Source organism: Heteronotia binoei, chromosome 5 (genome assembly GCF_032191835.1).
Source record: "Heteronotia binoei isolate CCM8104 ecotype False Entrance Well chromosome 5, APGP_CSIRO_Hbin_v1, whole genome shotgun sequence".
In the NCBI taxonomy this organism is placed as follows: Eukaryota; Metazoa; Chordata; class Lepidosauria; order Squamata; family Gekkonidae; genus Heteronotia; species Heteronotia binoei.
In genome coordinates, this window is record NC_083227.1 from 5,434,931 (window position 1) to 5,455,188 (window position 20,258).

The 20,258-nt window shown below is 47.4% G+C and overlaps 1 pseudogene; it reads left to right on the forward strand.

Moving 5' to 3' along the window:
* The first annotated feature begins 6,236 nt into the window (after nucleotides 1-6,236).
* On the forward strand, nucleotides 6,237-17,724 carry LOC132572121 (zinc finger protein OZF-like; annotated as a pseudogene).
* The last annotated feature ends 2,534 nt before the right edge of the window (nucleotides 17,725-20,258 follow it).

Below are 20,258 nucleotides of genomic sequence, written 5' to 3' on the forward strand. Positions count from 1 at the left end.
GGCTTACCTCATTTCACCATGGCTGGGGACAACTGATATGAGAGTTTGTAGAGTGGCCCTTCAGTGGCTTACCTCATTTCTCCATGGCTGGGGACAACTGATATGGGTGTTTGTGGAGTGGCCCTTCATTGGGTTACCTCATTTCTCCATGGTTGGGGACAACTGATATGGGAGTTTATGGAGTTGCCCTCTAGTGGCTTACCTCATTTCACCATGGCTGGGGACAACTGATATGAGAGTTTGTAGAGTGGCCCTTCAGTGGCTTACCTCATTTCACCATGGCTGGGGACAACTGATATGAGAGTTTGTAGAGTGGCCCTTCAGTGGCTTACCTCATTTCTCCATAGCTGGGGACACCTGCTATGAGAGTTTGTAGAGTGGCTCTTCATTGGGTTACCTCATTTCTCCATGGTTGGGGACAACTGACATGTGAGTTTGTGGAGTTGCCCTTCAGTGGCTTACCTCATTTCTCCATGTTTGGGGACAACTGACATGGGAGTTTGTGGAGTTGCCCTTCAGTGGTTTACCTCATTTCTCCATGGTTGGGGACAACTGATATGGGAGTTTGTGGAGAGGTCCTTCAATGGCTTACCTCATTTCTCCATGGTTGGGGACAACTGATATGGGAGTTTGTGGAGAGGTCCTTCAATGGCTTACCTCATTTCTCCATGGTTGGGGACAACTGATATGGGAGTTTGTGTTGCCCTTCAGTGGCTTACCTCATTTCTCCATGGCTGGGGACAACTGATATGGGAGTTTGTAGAGTGGCCCTTCAGTGGCTTACCTCATTTCTCCATGTTTGGGGACAACTGACATGGGAGTTTGTGGAGTTGCCCTTCAGTGGCTTACCTCATTTCTCCATGGTTGAGGATAACTGACATGGGAGTTTGTAGAGTGGCCCTTCAGTGGCTTACCTCATTTCTCCATGTTTGGGGACAACTGACATGGGAGTTTGTGGAGTTGCCCTTCAGTGGTTTACCTCATTTCTCCATGGTTGGGGACAACTGATATGGGAGTTTGTGGAGAGGTCCTTCAATGGCTTACCTCATTTCTCCATGGTTGGGGACAACTGATATGGGAGTTTGTGGAGAGGTCCTTCAATGGCTTACCTCATTTCTCCATGGTTGGGGACAACTGATATGGGAGTTTGTGTTGCCCTTCAGTGGCTTACCTCATTTCTCCATGGCTGGGGACAACTGATATGGGAGTTTGTAGAGTGGCCCTTCAGTGGCTTACCTCATTTCTCCATGGTTGGGGACAACTGACATGGGAGTTTGTGGAGTTGCCCTTCAGTGGCTTACCTCATTTCTCCATGGTTGAGGATAACTGACATGGGAGTTTGTAGAGTGGCCCTTCAGTGGCTTACCTCATTTCTCCATGGTTGAGGTCAACTGACATGGGAGTTTGTGGAGTTGCCCTTCAGTGGCTTACCTCATTTCTCCATGGTTGAGGTCAACTGACATGGGAGTTTGTGGAGTTGCCCTTCAGTGGCTTACCTCATTTCTCCATGGCTGGGGACAACTGATATGGGTATTTGTGGAGTGGCCCTTCAGTGGCTTACCTCATTTCTCCATGGTTGGGGACAACTGACATGGGAGTTTGTAGAGTGGCCCTTCAGTGGCTTACCTCATTTCTCTATGGTTGGGGACAACTGACATGGGAGTTTGTAGAGTGGCCCTTCAGTGGCTTACCTCATTTCTCCATGGTTGGGGACAACTGACATGGGAGTTTGTGGTGTGGCCCTTCAATGGCTTACCTCATTTCTCCATGGTTGGGAGGTGGGGCTGAGGGAGCTCTCCAGAGCATTTTTTTTTTTTAGCAGAAATGCACAGGGACGCAGTCCCGGCTGGCTTGATGTCAGGTGGTGTGGCCTAATATGCAAATGAGTTCCTGCAAAACAATGGTAATGTCAGGGGGGGTGGCCTAATATGCAAACGAGTCCCTGCTGGGATTTTTATACAAAAAAAGCCCTACACTGAACCACAACACCAAACAGGCTCTTGAATGGGCGGGGAAACCAAACAACTTGAGTTGTGAGTTGTGCTTAGACAACACACAATTATTTTTCTACCTTAGCAACTGAAACGCAAAATTCTTGCAAAAGGCCTTACGTTTTCCAGTTACATTTTTGTATCCCTGGCAGACGTCGCCATTGTAAAGTCAACTCCCTATCCCTTTATAATCCCGCTTCGGCGGGGTAGGGCGGGATATAAATCGAATGAAATAAAATAAATAATCATGCTTTGCAGACTACGGTGCTATCCTATTTATTATCACCATCATTTCGTCTTAGGTACAAAAGAGCTTTATCCTGTGAAATGAACCTTGATTGTCATAATAAAACCTTACTCCCGTCATACTTTTAAAATTACTTTCTCCTATGTGGCCACAATGGCATGATGATGATTTCCATCTCTCTGCTTTATATGTTTTGGTTCTTTCTCCATTTTTTCTTGTGGGGGAAAATATCAGAAAATTTGTCAAATCTTAGAGTTTAGCAAAATTCTCCCAGGGGTTTGAGCAATGGAACCCAGAAGCAAGTATTCGGGGGGGGGGGGGGGGGCAGTGGCATAAGGAAGATTTCCTTCTGTCTGCTTTATATGTTTTGGTTATTTTCCCATTTGTTGTGGGGGAAAATATTAGAAAGTTTGTCCAGTCTTAAGAGTTTGGCAATGGGAGCCAGAAGCAAGTATTTTGGGAGGGGGGGCAGCAAGAAAGAGCACAGTAAAATTTAGAGGTTTCATTCTTGTGAGCTCCTGCCCCAAATGTGGTCTGTATATGAGTACTGCCACCTTTCCTTTTTTTCTTTTCTTTTACACAATAAGCAGTGTCAGGAAGGTCAAACCAGGAGTCCAGTTGCACCTTTAAGACCAACGTCGCTTTATTCAGAATGCAAGCTTTCGTGGGCATGCCCACTTCTTCAGACGAGGAATGAGGTACAGTAAGCAGAGACACATAGAGCTGGTAGGGTTTGGAATGCCAAGGGGTACGAAGTTAAAAACCAATAGCGGAATAGTAAAATTAACATTCAGAAAACCTTTGATCTGGGTTGCATGAGCGTGGGAAACCATTAAACAGGAACATGTCAGAATGTGGGAATGCCTGTTAGTTATTCTATTGCTAATAGGAAAGGAAAGGTCCCCTGTGCAAGCACCAGTCGTTTCTGACTCTGGGGTGACATCGCTTTCACAACGTTTTCACGGCAGACTTTTTTACGGGGTGGTTTGCCATTGCCTTCCACAGTCTTTTACACTTTCCCCCCAGCAAGCTGGGGACTCATTTTACCGACCTCGGAAGGATGGAAGGCTGAGTCAACCTGGAGCTGGCTACCGGAACCCAGCTTCTGCCGGGATCGAACTCAGGTCCTGAGCAGAGGGCTCTGACTGCAATACTGCAGCTTTACCACTCTGTGCCATGGGGCCCTTTAAAGGTAAAGGTAACCCCCTGTACAAGCACCAGTTGTTTCCGACTCTGGGGTGACGTTGCTTTCACGTTTTCACAGCAGACTTTTTTACGGGGTGGTTTGCCATTGCCTTCCCCAGTCTTTTTCACTTCCTCCCCAGCAAGCTGGGGACTCGTTTTACCGACCTCGGAAGGATGGAAGGCTGAGTCAACCTCGGGCCGGCTACCTGAATTCTGCTTCCGCTGGGATCGAACTCAGGTCGTGGGCAGAGAGTTCAGACCACAGTACTGCAGTAGAGCTGCTTTACCACTCTGTGCCACGGGACCACACTATTGATAATAAACCTGGGTCAAAAAGAAGGCATTTCTTTCCCAGAAGCTGTTCCTGTTCAACCAATTCACCTTTTAACATGCAACATAAATATATACATCGTTCTAGGTTGCCATTGGGGGGGGAAATACATTCAAATATAGTGGAAGATGGGTTTAGTATATGTAATGAGATGAACAGCCAATATCCCTTGTTTGAGTAGGTCAATGCAAAATCCAGAATGTCAGCTTTCGTGTTCATGCACACGTCTTCAGACGAGCAGTGTCAGGAAGGGTTAAAGAGAGGAGCAGTCCTAGAGAGGTGTGTGGAGGGTGGGGGGTTAAGCCATTTCCTCCTCCTCCTCCTCCCCTTGCAAGAAAGCGCCTCTGAATCTCGGAGACTTCTGCTTGAACGATTCAGCGGGAATCTGGTGAGCCCCAAAAGGCTTTAGAAGGGCGGGAATATGGGCTGCGTTGCAAAACCCAAAGCAAAAAGCAAGGGGGGGGGGGAGTAATACTGCAAGGGGTGAAAGAAAGCAGCACCCCCCCCCCCAGTTTGGTTCCCTTCCCCGCCCCTCTTTCCTACGAGAGCCGCCTTTGTGCAGAGAGCCAGGTGTTTCTCGCAGACTGCAGGGGTGGCCAACGGTAGCTCTCCAGATGTTTTTGCCTACAGCTCCCATCAGCCCCAGCCAGCATGGCCAATGGCTGGGGCTGATGGGAGTTGTAGGCAAAAAAAAACATCTGGAGAGCTACCGTTGGCCACTCCTCCCGCAGACGGTTGAAGCGCAGAATCTGAATCCAGCACCTTTGGAGACTGGAGGAAGTGCAAGCGGGTTCCAGAGGCACGTTTAGGAAGGGGGTGGGGGGCGGAGAGCGAGATTTGGGGCGGTGGAGAAGGAAGGAGCCGATGAAGGGGAGGGGAAGGGGTGGGGGGAGATCTTTGGGGGGGCAGGGGGGAGGGGTTGAAGGAAAGGCTGGGGGAGTTGGAAAGGGGTGTTAAGGGGGACACAGGGACTCACTGGACCCTTAGAAGTCTCACAAGTAACACAGTCTGAAAAATGCACAGGGGGTCTTGTTTTGTTGGTTTTTTGCATCTATTTCTGCCCACCCTACCTGATTTGCTCCTCTGAAGAAGTGCGTTTTTAGCAGCACACGAAAGCTGACGTTCTGAATAAAACTTGGTTGGTCTTAAAGGTGCAACTTCTCTCTGGAAGAGTTAGAGAGAGGGGGGGACTGGCAGTCCTAGAGAGGCACTTGGGGAGGGGCTGCAAGGTGGGGGAGCCATTTCCTCCTCCTCCCCCACCACCCCTTGCAAGGAAGCGCCTCTGGATCTCGGAGACTTCTGCTTGAAGGGCTTGGGAGGGAATCTGGTGAGCTCCAAGAAGCCATGGGGGGTATATGGGGTGGGGGGCTGCAATGCAAGACCCAAAGCAAAGATCAAGGCGGGGGGGGGATGTAGTGGGGGAGTGAAAGAGAGCCCCACCAGGTTTTCCTCTTCCTTCCCCTTTGCCCCCCCTCTCCTCCGTTCCTGCCCCATTTAGAGCTGCTTGTTGTCCCCTTTGTGTAGAACCAAGAGACTTGAGCGCAGAATCTGAATCCAGTGCCTCATCGGAGTTTGGAGGAAGTTGGAGTGGTTTCCAGAGGCATATTTAGAAAGGTGTGGGGGGGGGGGGGCGCAAAGTAAAATTTGGGGAGGGAGAAGGAGGGAACCAGATGAAGGGGAGGGGAAGGAGTGGGGGGGGCTGAGGGGGAAATGTTTGGGAGGCAGGGGGGAGGGGTTGAAGGAAAGGCTGGGGGAGTTGGAAAGAGGTGTTAAGGGGGGCACAGGGACTCACTGGACCCTCAGAAGACTCAAAAGTAACACAGTCTGAGAAGTGCAGAGGGTTTTGTTTTGTTGTTGTTTTGCAGAAAAATCTTCCTCCTCGCTCAGCATCCACGCGGTGCCCCTTTCTTTTGGGGGAACGGAAGCCAAGCCGGAGGGTCCGCGCTTCTCCCCACAGCTGACCTGCTCTGGGTTGGATGCTCTTGGGAATTCATTTCCCCCCCTGGAGCGCTTGGACCCCTCCCAGAGCGTCCCCTGCCTTTTCCGCCATCTTGCCCCAAGTTGTTTTGGGGGGGTGAAGTTGAATTTTGCAAAGCCAGCAGACGTTTCCACAGCCAGCTCAGGCAGGGGGCTTGAAACCCTTTCCCCTGCAGGGCTAGCTTTCTGAGTGCGGGGAGAATTGAATTCCAAGCCGGCACCTCTCCCCTGCTGTCAGGCACAGCATCCCATCCCATTAGAGCCCTCCCGCCTCATTCCCCCCACATTCTCCTAAAAAGCGGGGGGGGGGGGCAGGCAGGAGGAAGGGGTGTGGCTTCAGGAAGGAAAAGGGACTCCTCTCTCCCTGGAAGGGGTGGGCACAGCTTGCGAGGAATCATTTCCAGGAGAGGAGGGGAATGGGTGACTTAGGGAAGGTGAGACAGCCCCCTATAGAGAATGGTCAGTTAAGGGGAGAGATGTGGGGCCAAGCTCTCCTGAGCCTTGGTGGATGAAATCCAGGATCTTGAATTGTGCCCTGAATCCAATCTGGAGAGAGTTTCATTCCAGGAATTGGCGCAGAAAATGTGCGGAGAACAAAAAGGGTTTCCCACCCTCTTTCTTTCTCTCCCTCCCAGATAGGAGTGGAAGGACCCTCTGAATTCCTCCTCCACCATCTCCTCTGTGCGCTGAAGGGAAAACAGCCGCCATGCAGCCCGCTCAGGTACTGGGGGGAGGAGAATCACGGGGGAAATGTTGGGCAGACAGTAAGTGTGCTTCCTTCTTTGCAGTGATGCACAGAGGATCGGGCTCCTTCCCATTAATTCTAGCATTCCCCACGGGGAGGCAGAAAAATGGTCACCCCCCTGTCTAGGATGGGTTCTGCAGAAGAGCAGGACAAATGGATTGTTAATTCTAATTCACCACACCTCCAAATGTCTTTAACGATACAGAATTTCCATACCAATACTGGATTTCCTCCCAGAAAACTATCTGGTCCTTTATCACCTGGACACCTCTGGCCCCTTTCCCAGGGTGGCTTCGGACAGCCCCTTGAGTTCCAAAATGCTCCCAAAGAAGAAGAAAAAGAAGAATTGCAGATTTATACCCCGCCCTTCTCTCTGAATCAGAGCGGTTTACAATCTCCTATATCTTCTCCCCCCACAACAGACACCCTGTGAGGTGGGTGGGGCTGGAGAGGGCTCTCACAGCAGCTGCCCTTTCAAGGACAACCTCTGCCAGAGCTATGGCTGACCCAAGGCCATTCCAGCAGGTGCAGGTGGAGGAGTGGGGAATCAAACCCGGTTCTCCCAGATAAAGAGTCCACGCACTTAACCACTACACCAAACTGGCTCTCGAGGGAAATGTCTCCATGGGCTCTTCTTGCCTGCTCTTTGTGCTGCTGTTTCCAGTGGTGTAAAGAAAACCTTCCTCCTTCTTCTTGCAGGCGGGGGCGTCCTTTGAGGAGGTGGCCGTACATTTCACCCTGGGGGAGTGGACCCTGCTGCGCCCGGCCCAGAGAGCTCTCTACAAGGAAGTCATGCTGGAGAATTATGGGAACGTGGCCTCTCTGGGTGAGGATCTTTTGCTCCTTCTTGCAGTGAGGAGTGAGTATAAGTCAGCCCTTCAGACGGAAGGAGATGGTCAGTCTGTCTGCCTTGGTCCCAGTGGCTGGTCTCCGCTTCTCTCCACTCTCCTTCCTCTGATGTGGGGAGGGGTTTTGGGCTCTCCTTGCAGAGAGGGAGCCCCTGCCTGGCACTTCTGGGCCCGGGCCAAGTGAGAGGGCATCAGGATAGAGGCCAAGGGAGGCCTGGTCTGTGGATGGTAGAAGAGGAATATACTGGATTTATATCCCACCCTTCACTCTGAAACCCAGCGTGGCTCAAAATCTCCACAACAGACACACTGTGAGGAGTAACTCACAAACACCTCCCCCAAAGTTCACAGGATCTTCATCGCTGTCAGGTGGCCATTTTATTTATTTATCTATCTATCTATCTATCTATCTATCTATCTATCTATCTATCTATCTATCTATCTATCTATCTATCTATCTATCTATCTATCTATCTATCTATCTATCTAAGTTTTATATACCGCCCTTCCCACTAGGTGGCTCAGGGCGGCTTACAACATATAAAACTAACATAAAATGAGAGCCAGTTTGGTGTAGTGGTTAAGTGTGCGGACTCTTATCTGGGAGAACCGGGTTTGATTCCCCACTCCTCCACTTGCACCTGCTGGAATGGCCTTGGGTCAGCCATAGCCCTGGCAGAGGTTGTCCTTGAAAGGGCAGTTGCTGTGAGAGCCCTCTCCAGCCCCACCCACCTCACAGGGTGTCTGTTGTGGGGGAGGAAGGGAAAGGAGATTGTGAGCCGCTCTGAGACTCTTCGGAGTGGAGGGTGGGATATAAATCCAATATCATCTTCTTCTTCATCTTCTAAAATCTAAGATTAAGCATTAAAATTAACATTTCATAATTTACAGTTAAAAATCTAAACATTTGTTATATACATCTAGCCTCTGTTGAGAAACCTCCAAGGAAGGAGAGCCCACCACCTCCCAAAGAATCCTAGAGTTGGAAGGGACCTCCAGGGTCATCTAGTCCAACCCCCTGCACAATGCAGGAAACTCACAAACACCTGCCCCTAAATTCACAGGATCTTCATTGCTGTCAGATGGCCATCTAGCCTCTCTTTAAAAACCTCCAAGGAAGGAGAACCCACCACCTCCCAAGGAGGAAGCCTGTTCCACTGAGGTATCGCTCTAATGGTCAGGAAGTTCTCCCTCATAGAATCATAGAGTTGGAAGGGACCTCTAAGATCATCTAGTCCAACCCTCTGCACAATGCAGGAAACCCACAAATACCTACCACAAATTCACAGGATCTTCATCGCTGTCGGATGGCCATCCAGCCTCTGTTGAAAAACCTCCAAGGAAGGAGAGCCCACCACCTCCCTCATAGAATCCTAGAGTTAGAAGGGACCTCCAGGGTCATCTAGTCCAACCCCCTTCACAATGCAGGAAACTCACAAACACCTCCCCCTAAATTCACAGGATCTTCATCTAAGCTCTGGAAATCAGCCATACATTCCGGGTCAAGTTCTTCCATCTAGCCTACTATTCCCCTAAGGAGAAAGACACACGCTTTGGACTGCTTTCTGATCCGCTTTCTCCCACTTCCTTCTTCTCTCCCTCTTTGTCTCACCACATTTCACGGTCACCAAAGTATTTCTCCCCATTACTCTGATGCGGCTTCTGGTTTCTGCTGGGCAGCTTCCCTGTCTCTCTCTCTCCGTATCTCCTGGTTCCCTGGCTCCTCTCTGCCCCCTTTTTGGCCAACATAACTCTTCCTCTCCTTGAATCCCCAGGTCTCCTCTGTGTTTTATTCCCTTCCCCTCTCTTGTCCAGCTTTCCTTCTCTCACGTTCTTCAGGGAGACCCACACACACAACCCTACAACTCTCTCATGGATTGGCCATGGTGATGATGATATCGCAGGGGTGGCCAATGGTAGCTCTCCAGATGTTTTTCCCCCTACAACTCCCATCAGCCCCAGCCAGCATGGCCAATGGCTGGGGCTGATGGGAGTTGTAGGCAAAAAAAAATCTGGAGAGCTACCAATTGGCCACCCCTGTAGATATTCGATTGATTTGATGATGATGATGATATTGAATGAGACATGACTGGGCACTTTAATCATCCAAACGATTAAGAATTCAGAGAGTTCTGGGAAAGAGCAGAGAATAACTGATTTAAGGGTGAGCAGCTGGGGAAGTTGCTGAGAATTTCTGAGTTTGTGTGACTGCTGAAAATTCTGAGTTTGTGGTTGCTGGGGAACTGCTGTTTGTTTGGTTGAGTGGGCTGAAGGCGAAGGTGATTGTTGCTGATTGATTAAGAGTGGCTGTGCTCCCCACCCTCTTTGCATTGTTAAGCTGCGCCTTGCCAGAGAGCTAAAGGGCTTTTGGCCTGTGGCTCTTTGCCTGGGGGCTCTGTAAGGACCAGAAACCCAGATGCCTAATTTCCTTGTGTTCCCAATAAGGTAAGTTGTCCTCCAGAAGGGGGGCCACATAAACAAACAGGATTTCAAAGGGGACTGTATATTTTTTAAAAGCTATCATGAAGGTAGAATGCCAGCAGGGGGGTGGGGGCTTTCCAGTGTTTTGCATTGAGTGTCACATGTATGACTATCTGCCCACAGCACAGAAGTCTTGGGTGTGTGTTTGATGCAAGGAGCTCCTGGTCCTCAGGGAACGAGTTCTCACCCTTGAGGCAGAGGTGACTGACATGGAGAAGCAGAGACAGTCAGTTAGGCACTTGGGGAAGACTCTTGGGGGAGTATTAGATGAGCCCTACTCTGAACGTGGCAGCCCCGTTGCTGCCAGGGAGCATGAGGGTCGAGGGGGAACAAGGCACCGTGCTGAGGATAAGGGGAATGCGCCCTCAGAAGGGACGTATGGACATGGACATATGAAGCTGCCTTATACTGAATCAGACCTTTGGTCCATCAAAGTCAGTATTGTCTACTCAGACTGGCAGTGGCTCTCCAGGGTCTCAAGCTGAGGTTTTTCACACCTATTTGCCTGGACCCTTTTTTGGAGATGCCAGGGATTGAACCTGGGACCCTCTGCTTCCCAAGCAGATGCTCTACCACTGAGCCACTATCCCTCCCTGAAGAAGACCTCTTCTTCAGTTGGTGAGCGGGAATCCTTTCGCACCAAGGAACCATCCCTGGCCAGGGAGTGAGGAGGGGTCTTGGTAGTTGGTGATTCGATCCTTAGACTAGACAGCTGGGTGGCAAAGCCGCGTACTGACCGTATGGTGACTTGCCTGCCTGGTGCGAAGGTAGCGGACATTACGCGTGTAGTAGATAGGCTGATAGACAGTGCTGAGGAGGAGCCTGTGGTCGTGGTGCATGTTGGCACCAACGATGTGGGGAAATGCAGTCGTGAGGTCCTGGAGGAAAAATTCAGGCTGCTAGGCGGGAGACTTAAGGCCAGGACCTCCAAGGTAGCCTTCTCAGAAGTGCTACCTGTTCCATGTGCAGGGCAGGAGAAACAGGCACAAATTAGAAGTCTTAATGTGTGGATGAGACAATGGTGTAGGGTGGAAGGGTTTAAGTTTGTTAGGCACTGGGATGCTTTCTGGAATAAGTGGGAGCTGTGACTGAGTCACATAAGAACATAAGAGGAGCCCTGTTGGATCAGGCCAATGGCCCATCCAGTCCAACACTCTGTGTCACATAAGAACATAAGAGGAGCCCTGTTGGATCAGGCCAATGGCCCATCCAGTCCAACACTCTGTGTCACATAAGAACATAAGAGGAGCCCTGTTGGATCAGGCCAATGGCCCATCCAGTCCAACACTCTGTGTCACATAAGAACATAAGAGAAGCCATGTTGGATTAGGCCAATGGCCCATCCAGTCCAACACTCTGAGTCACATAAGAGAAGCCATGTTGGATCAGGCCAATGGCCCCTCTAGTCCAATACTCTAAGTCACATAAGAACATAAGAGGAGCCATGTTGGATCAGGCCAATGGCCCATCCAGTCCAACACTCTGTGTCACATAAGAACATAAGAGGAGCCCTGTTGGATCAGGCCAATGGCCCATCCAGTCCAACACTCTGTGTCACATAAGAACATAAGAGGAGCCCTGTTGGATCAGGCCAATGGCCCATCCAGTCCAACACTCTGTGTCACATAAGAACATAAGAGAAGCCATGTTGGATTAGGCCAATGGCCCATCCAGTCCAACACTCTGAGTCACATAAGAGAAGCCATGTTGGATCAGGCCAATGGCCCCTCTAGTCCAATACTCTAAGTCACATAAGAACATAAGAGGAGCCATGTTGGATCAGGCCAATGGCCCATCCAGTCCAACACTCTGAGTCACATAAGAACATAAGAGAAGCCATGTTGGATCAGGCCAATGGCCCATCCAGTCCAACACTCTGTGTCACATAAGAACATAAGAGGAGCCCTGTTGGATCAGGCCAATGGCCCATCCAGTCCAACACTCTGTGTCACATAAGAACATAAGAGAAGCCATGTTGGATTAGGCCAATGGCCCATCCAGTCCAACACTCTGAGTCACATAAGAGAAGCCATGTTGGATCAGGCCAATGGCCCCTCTAGTCCAATACTCTAAGTCACATAAGAACATAAGAGGAGCCATGTTGGATCAGGCCAATGGCCCATCCAGTCCAACACTCTGAGTCACATAAGAACATAAGAGAAGCCATGTTGGATCAGGCCAATGGCCCATCCAGTCCAATACTCTTAAGTCACATAAGAACATAAGAGAAGCCATGTTGGATCAGGCCAATGGCCTATCCAGTCCAACACTCTGAGTCACATAAGAACATAAGAGAAGCCATGTTGGATCAGGCCAATGGCCCCTCCAGTCCAATACTCTTAAGTCACATACGAACATAAGAGAAGCCATGTTGGATCAGGCCAATGGCCCATCCAGTCCAACACTCTGTGTCACATAAGAACATAAGAGGAGCCCTGTTGGATCAGGCCAATGGCCCCTCTAGTCCAATACTCTAAGTCACATAAGAACATAAGAGGAGCCATGTTGGATCAGGCCAATGGCCCATCCAGTCCAACACTCTGTGTCACATAAGAACATAAGAGGAGCCCTGTTGGATCAGGCCAATGGCCCATCCAGTCCAACACTCTGTGTCACATAAGAACATAAGAGGAGCCCTGTTGGATCAGGCCAATGGCCCATCCAGTCCAACACTCTGTGTCACATAAGAACATAAGAGAAGCCATGTTGGATTAGGCCAATGGCCCATCCAGTCCAACACTCTGAGTCACATAAGAGAAGCCATGTTGGATCAGGCCAATGGCCCCTCTAGTCCAATACTCTAAGTCACATAAGAACATAAGAGGAGCCATGTTGGATCAGGCCAATGGCCCATCCAGTCCAACACTCTGAGTCACATAAGAACATAAGAGAAGCCATGTTGGATCAGGCCAATGGCCCATCCAGTCCAATACTCTTAAGTCACATAAGAACATAAGAGAAGCCATGTTGGATCAGGCCAATGGCCTATCCAGTCCAACACTCTGAGTCACATAAGAACATAAGAGAAGCCATGTTGGATCAGGCCAATGGCCCCTCCAGTCCAATACTCTTAAGTCACATACGAACATAAGAGAAGCCATGTTGGATCAGGCCAATGGCCCATCCAGTCCAACACTCTGAGTCACACAATGGCCAAAAAAACAAGTGCCATCAGGAGGTCCACTAGTGGGGCCAGGACACTAGAAGCTCTAGGTAAAGCTAACTTCTTGCACCTCTTCCCTGCACTGATAACGTCACTGAGTCACATGAGGGTGCCCAATTTGGTGCCCCCAGAAGGCCAGCACCCTAGGCAGTCACCTAGTTTGCATAGTGGGGGAGCCGGCCCTGGAAACCTTATCCCTGCCGCAGAATTTGTTAGTGCCTTTGTGACCTGCATTGTCCCATATGCTCCTGAGTAGAGTCAGAAGTGAGAGCTGTTGAATCCCAAAGAAACAGTGTGTGGGGAGGGGGGGGGGGGGCTGGGGGCACAGTTTTCCCTATTGTTTCGTTTGCACTTTAAGGTGTTCCTGGAATCGTGCCATGTTCTGCTAGTCTGGAATGGCTGGATGCATGGGCACACAGAAGAGGTCTAATTTTGTGATTTTCCTCTCCTTATCAACAGGGCCTCTCATCTCCAAACCTGACCTCATATCCCGGCTGGAAGAAGAGGAAGGGCTGTTTTTCCTGGGTTGCGATGAAGAGAAGGGATCAGCAGGTAGGGGCTGAAGAGGTCTGTCTTGGGACTGTGTGTTGCCTGCGCTTCCTTCCGCAGGCTGGTGAATTCCTGTGGTCTTATTTAACCCCACAGTCTGCCCTGAAAAGAGCTTAGAATCATAGAACTGGAAGGGACCTCCAGGGTCATCTAGTCCAACCCCCTGCACAACGCAGGAAACCCACAAACGCCCCCCCCTAAATTCACAGGATCTTCATCGCTGTCAGATGGCCATCTAGCCTCTGTTGAAGAACCTCCAAGGAAAGAGCTTGGATGGATTGTAGACGCTTGTAGCTCTTCAACCCAGGAGAAGACACAGTTCTCCCTAGTCTTGTGCCCTTATGCCAAGTCTAGCCCAGTTTTGTCCACTCCGGCAGTCCAGCGTTTTCCAGAGGAAGTTCTGGCTTTTCCCCAGGTTTGGTTTAAACCCTAGTCAGGATTGGCATGTTGTCTGGATCTGCCCACCAGGAAGCGGTTTACATACCCCAGAAAATGTGCAGGAGGGGGGTCTTAGCAAGGGAGGCCTAGACAGTAAATCCCCTTGCTCAAGGGTGGGGGGGAAACAGCGATTATAGGTCTTCTTTTCTTTCCTCGCAACTGCAGTGTTTTGCTTTCCCCACTCCAAGGCAGGTGGGAGCAAAACAGAGGGGTGTAATGGCTTCCTCCCGTTTAAACCAATCGGCGTGGAGTTTCCGCCTTTCGGGAGTTTTGTTTAAATGGGACTACATGGGGAGGGGAGCAAAATGGAGTGCTCCGTTTAAATCCACACCCACTCCAAAGTGGGGGGGGGGGTCGAAACAGAGGTGTTTAATATCTTCCTCCCATTTAAACTATCCAGTTTCACTGATCCCATAGTTTAGGAATGTCAAACGACTCAGGGTTGAGGATCTCGCATCAGTCCGCCTCTGTTTGTGTGACAGTGGTTGCGTTGCTTTATTTTTATACATTCTGCTCTACTCAATCATTTACTAGAAGTATACAGAGTAAGGAAACAAATGTTTACCTTAGCTGTCTGCCCCAAATGTGTATTCCAGGAAGGAGGGGAAAGGGCAGAACATTCCAAGGCCCTCAGCATTCTTGCATAGAGCAAAGTACAGAAAGGCTTAAGCCTGCCTTCTAAGTCTATAGTTGAATTCAGGACAAGGTTGGTTTGCCAGACGGTTGACCTTTCCTTCACCATAGAGTATAACGGAGCTGAATAAATTTGGCAATCTCAATTATTTTCTGAATCCCAATACTATACCGATATTGGGATTTGGGAACATTGGGAAATAGGAATGTTTTTCAGGTCCAACATATCCAACCCCCCAAAATATAAATTTTGTGCGTGCATATGCTAGTTTAAGGGTGGGTGGGGCTGGAAGGCCTTCTCTTCAGGAAGTGTAATCGTTTATTAAAAGCTTAGGAAGGTGTTCTTTGTGCAAAATATTTTTATGTTTGCATCTTGGAAGAGAATTCTCAGTTACAAAATGCAAACCCAGTTAGTCTGATCCTGTTTTGGGGAAGTGAATTCCCTTTGTAGAGTGCGTACTTCGCAAGTGAACGAAATCTTCTCTCAAGTTTGTGGAAATTTTCATCCCTCAACAGCTGATTGCAAGAGAGGATTCATTTTGATGAATGGCCTTAAAAACCAAGATTAGAAATTGGATCGATATGGATCACCTGGAGAATTTAATGAGAATTAAACTGCATATGCCTAAATGGAATAATATTTAACGGCGTTTACAATTTCTGAAAAACGCAGAAAAGGAAAAGAGAGAAGTTAAATTAAAACATTTCCTGTAATGAAATTTCTTTCGATCCTGTTTTCATTCATACTTAAAACATTCTTCAAATATAGTTTAATAATAATAATAATAATAATAATAATAATAATAATAATAATAATAATAATAATAATAATAATAATATTTTATTTTTATATCCCGCCCTCCCCGCTAGGCGGGCTCAGGGCGGCTAACAGACACGGGAGTCTCATGATTCACATTAAACAATAATAGACATGGGAGTCCCGTGATTCATAAAACATAACAATTTAAACATTAATTACAATAAATTATTTAAAATACATAAAAACATTAAAGGGATGCATTCTGGGATTTAACAGGGTTAGGGTATTAATCTTGTAAGGGAACTACGTAATTTGCAAGCTAAAGGGTAGGCTGGCTCACGGCACTCTGCAGCTTACAGGAAACATTGCCTAGCAACACCAGCTGTACCGTTTGAGTTGCATTCACTTGTTATTTCCAAGGTGGGATATCCTAGTAAACAGCAGCGATGGCCTTCCACTCTATCAGATAAACAGGTCAGTCCCTACACAAAAAAACCAACGGACGTAGGGGGGGCAGTCCTTAAACAGAGAAGCTTCAAGGAGAAGTTAAAACGCATGATTGCTAAACTTTTTTTAATGTGTATTCACAAATTCGGAACAATGGACCTCCCCCCCCAGGGCTGAACAGGGACAAAGGTTTCTTATCTCACAGATACTAATACTCTGCCCCAAGCTAATTACAATGGGCATGGTATCTCTGCATCCTGAGTTCTTTTTTGCTGCACCCCCAACCCCTACTCTCTACTGGGGTTTAAAGACTGAGAGATCTCCATTCTGAATCAAATAGGACAAAGGGAGCATTGGCTCTAAAAAACTTACACCTGGAAAATCTTGTTAGTCTCTAGGCTCAAAATTCAGTATTTGTAGAAATGTCATATAATCACATCAGGTATTTCTTTCAGCAGGAGACGTGTGGAAGTCAGCGAAAGAAGCAGAAGAACACCGATGGATGGGAAAAGAGGATACATATTCCAGTGTGACAGAGAAGCTGGAATATTTGGATGCACGAAGGAAGGAGGAAGAAAAACACCCAGCAAAAGGGAGAAATAATCCTGGTCTTTTACAGGGGGGTGACACTCTACAGCAAAATCCATGTAAAAGAGACAGCAGAAAGGAGTGCACTGCAAGCAGGGAAAATTTCACTGAAATATCAGTTATTCGTATTCAAGAAAGGGTGTGTAACATAAAGAAAATATATACATGCCTGGAGTGTGGAAAAAGTGTCAGGCAGAGAGCACGCCTTACTTCCCACCAAAGAATTCACACAGGGGAGAAACCATATAAATGCCTGGAGTGTGGGAAAAGTTTCATAAAGAAAGCACATCTTACTTCCCACCAAAGAATTCACACAGGGGAGAAACCATATAAATGCCTGGAGTGTGGGAAAAGTTTCAGACAGAAAGCACACCTTACTTCCCACCAAAGAATTCACACAGGGGAGAAACCATATGAATGCCAGGAGTGTGGGAAAAGATTTGGAAGAAAAGATAGCCTCATCTCCCATAAGAAAAACCATGCAGGGGAGAAATCATACAAATGCTTCGAGTGTGGAGAAAGCTTCTCTGTAAAAACCAGTCTTATTTCACATCAAAGAATTCACACAGGGGAGGAACCATACAAATGTCTTGAGTGTGGGAGAAGCTTCAGTCGGAGATCACAACTTGGCGTTCATCAAAGAATTCACACTGGGGAGAAACCATATAAATGCCTGGATTGTGGGAAAAGCTTTCGTTACAGAACTGCTCTTACTCACCATCAAAGAATTCACACTGGGGAGAAACCATATAAATGCCTGGAGTGTGGGAAAAGCTTTCGTTACAGAACTGCTCTTACCTCCCATCGAAGAATTCACACAGGGAATAAACCTTATGAATGCCAGGAGTGTGGGAAAAGTTTTGGAAGAAAAGATTTCCTCATCTCCCATCAGAGAATTCACACAGGGGAGAAACCATACAAATGCTTGGAATGTGGGAAAAGCTTTAGTCGGAGATCATACCTTTGTAACCATCAAACAATTCACACTGGGGAGAAACCATATAAATGCCTGGAGTGTGGGAAAAGTTTCAGACAGAGAGTATGCCTTACTTCCCATCAAAGAATTCACACAGGGGAGAAACCATATGAATGCCAGGAGTGTGGGAAATGTTTTGGACAAAGAGATGGCCTCATCTACCATCGAAGAAATCACACAGGGGAGAAACCATACAAATGCTTGGAATGTGGGAAAAGCTTCACTGTAAATACCAGTCTCACTCGCCATCAAAGAATTCACACAGGAGAGAAACCATACAAATGTGTTGAATGTGGGAAAAGCTTCAGTCGGAAATCACTGCTTTGTATTCATCAAAACATTCATACTGGGAAGAAACCATATAACTGCCTGGAATGTGGGAAAAGCTTCAATCAGAGATCACAGCTTTGTGTTCATCAAAACATTCATACTGGAGAGAAACCATATAAATGCCTGGAGTGTGGGAAAAGTTTCAGACAGAAAGCACGCCTTATTTCCCACCAAATAATTCACACAGGGGAGAAACCATATGAATGCCAGGAGTGTGGGAAAAGATTTGGAAGAAAAGATAGCCTCATCTTCCATAAGAAAAACCATGCAGGGGAGAATTCATAAAAATGCTTCGAGTGTGGAGAAAGCTTCTCTGTAAAAAACAGTCTTATTTCACATCAAAGAATTCACACGGGGAAGAACCATACAAATGTCTTGAGTGTGGGAGAAGCTTCATTCGGAGATCACAACTTGGTGTTCATCAAAGAATTCACACTGGGGAGAAACCATATAAATGCCTGGATTGTGGGAAAAGCTTTCGTTACAGAACTCCTCTTACTTGCCATGGAAGAATTCACACTGGGGAGAAACCATACAAATGCTTGCAGTGTGGGAAAAGATTCAGTCAGAATACACAGTTTACTTCCCACCAAAGGAGACACACGGTGGGGAAGAAATAAAAATGTCCAGAGTGTAGGAAAAAACTTCTATTGGAATAATCTCCATGCTTACCACTAAAAGATTCACATAGGGGAGAAACCTTACAAATGTCAGGAATGGCTTCAGTCACAGGTCACACTTAGTATTCATCAGAAAATTCACATGGAAGAAAAGAACACAGAAATGCCTGGAATGTGGAAAAACATAACTGACGGGTCCAGTCTAAGTTCCCACCGAAGAAGTCACACAGGGGAGGAACCCTATAAATGCCTAGATTGTGGGTATGGCTTCAGCTGGAGTACGCACCTCAGTGTCCCTTTGAAAATTCACACAGAGGAGAAACCATATAAATGCTTGGAGGGTGGGAAAAGCTTCAGTGTGCACATTTTACTGGCCATCAGGGCTGTATTTACAGGGGCCGGGGGGAGGGGGGTCGCTTGCCCAGGGTCTGCCAAAGAGAGGCTGACTACTGGAAAGGCGGCTACTGAACACACATGCATTCACAGACTGGAGAAACTACAAATCCATGGAGTGTGGGGAAAATTTGGTCACAGTAGCATCCTTACTTCCCATTGAAGAATTCACTTAGGGGAGAAGAAGTTAGGAAAGCTAAAGCTCAGTATGAGCTTAGGCTGGCCAAAGATCCTAAAAACAACAAAAAGGAGTTCTTTTCTTATGTTCAGAGTAAGAAAAATAGCAAGGACACGGTAGGCCCATTGAGAGGGCAAGAAAGTGAAATTGTAACAGGTGATGAAACAGGGCAGAACTGCTCAATTCCTACTTTTCCTCAGTCTTCTCTTCTGAGGGAAACGGTACTCAACATGGCAAAAACAACATGTCAGGAGGGTATGAAGTTCCAACCTAGGATCAGCATGAGGTAGTACATAAATACCTCGTTTCTTTAAATGAAACTAAGTCCTCAGGGCCAGATGAATTGCATCCAAGGGTTCTAAAAGAGCTTGCGGATGTAATTTCTGAGCCTCTGGCTATTATTTTTGAGAATTCTTGGAGAACAGGAGAGGTGCCGGAAAACTGGAGGTGGGCGAATGTTGTCCCCATCTTCAAGAAGAGGAAAAAAGATGCTCCGGGTAATTACTGACCCATCAGCTTGACGTCTATACCTGGAAAAGTTTTAGAACAAATCATCAAACAGTCGGTCCTGGAACATTTAGAAGAATGAATGTGATTACTAAGAGCCAGCATGGTTTTCTCAAGAACAAGTCATGTCAGACTAACCTGATCTCTTTTTTTTGAGAAAGTGACTACCTTGCTGAATCATGGGAATGCTGTATACATCTTGATTTTAATAAGGCTTTTGATAAAGTTCCACATACTATCCTTGTTGACAAGTTGGTAAAATGTGGTTTGGATCCTGTTACCGTTAGGTGGATCTGTAACTGGTTGACAGATTGCACCCAAAGAGTGCTTGTGAATGGTCCCTCGTCCTCTTGGAGAGGAGTGAAAAGTGGAGTGCCTCAAGGATCTGTCCTGGGACCTGTTTTGTTCAACATCTGTATCATTGATTTGGATGAAGGAATAGAGAAAATGCTTATTAAATTTGCAGATGATACTAAATTTGGAGGGGTTGCAAACAGAAGAAGACAGAAATAGGATACAGGATGACCTTGACAGGCTGGGAAACTGGGCTAAAATCAATAAATTTAATTTTAACAAAGATGAATGTGAAGTTCTGCACTTAGGTAGGAAAAATCCAATGCATGGTTATAGGTTGGTGGAGACTTGTCTTAGCAGTAATATGTGCGAAAAGGATCTAGGGGTCTTAGTGGATCATGCGCTGAACATGAGTCAACAATGTGATGCAGTAGCTAAAAAGGCAAATGCAATTTTGGGCTTATCAACAGAAGTATAGTGTCCAGGTCACATGATGTGATGGTATTGCTTTACTCGGCTCTGGTAAGACCTCACCTGGAGTATTGAGTTCAGTTTTGGGCAAAACATTTTAAGAAGG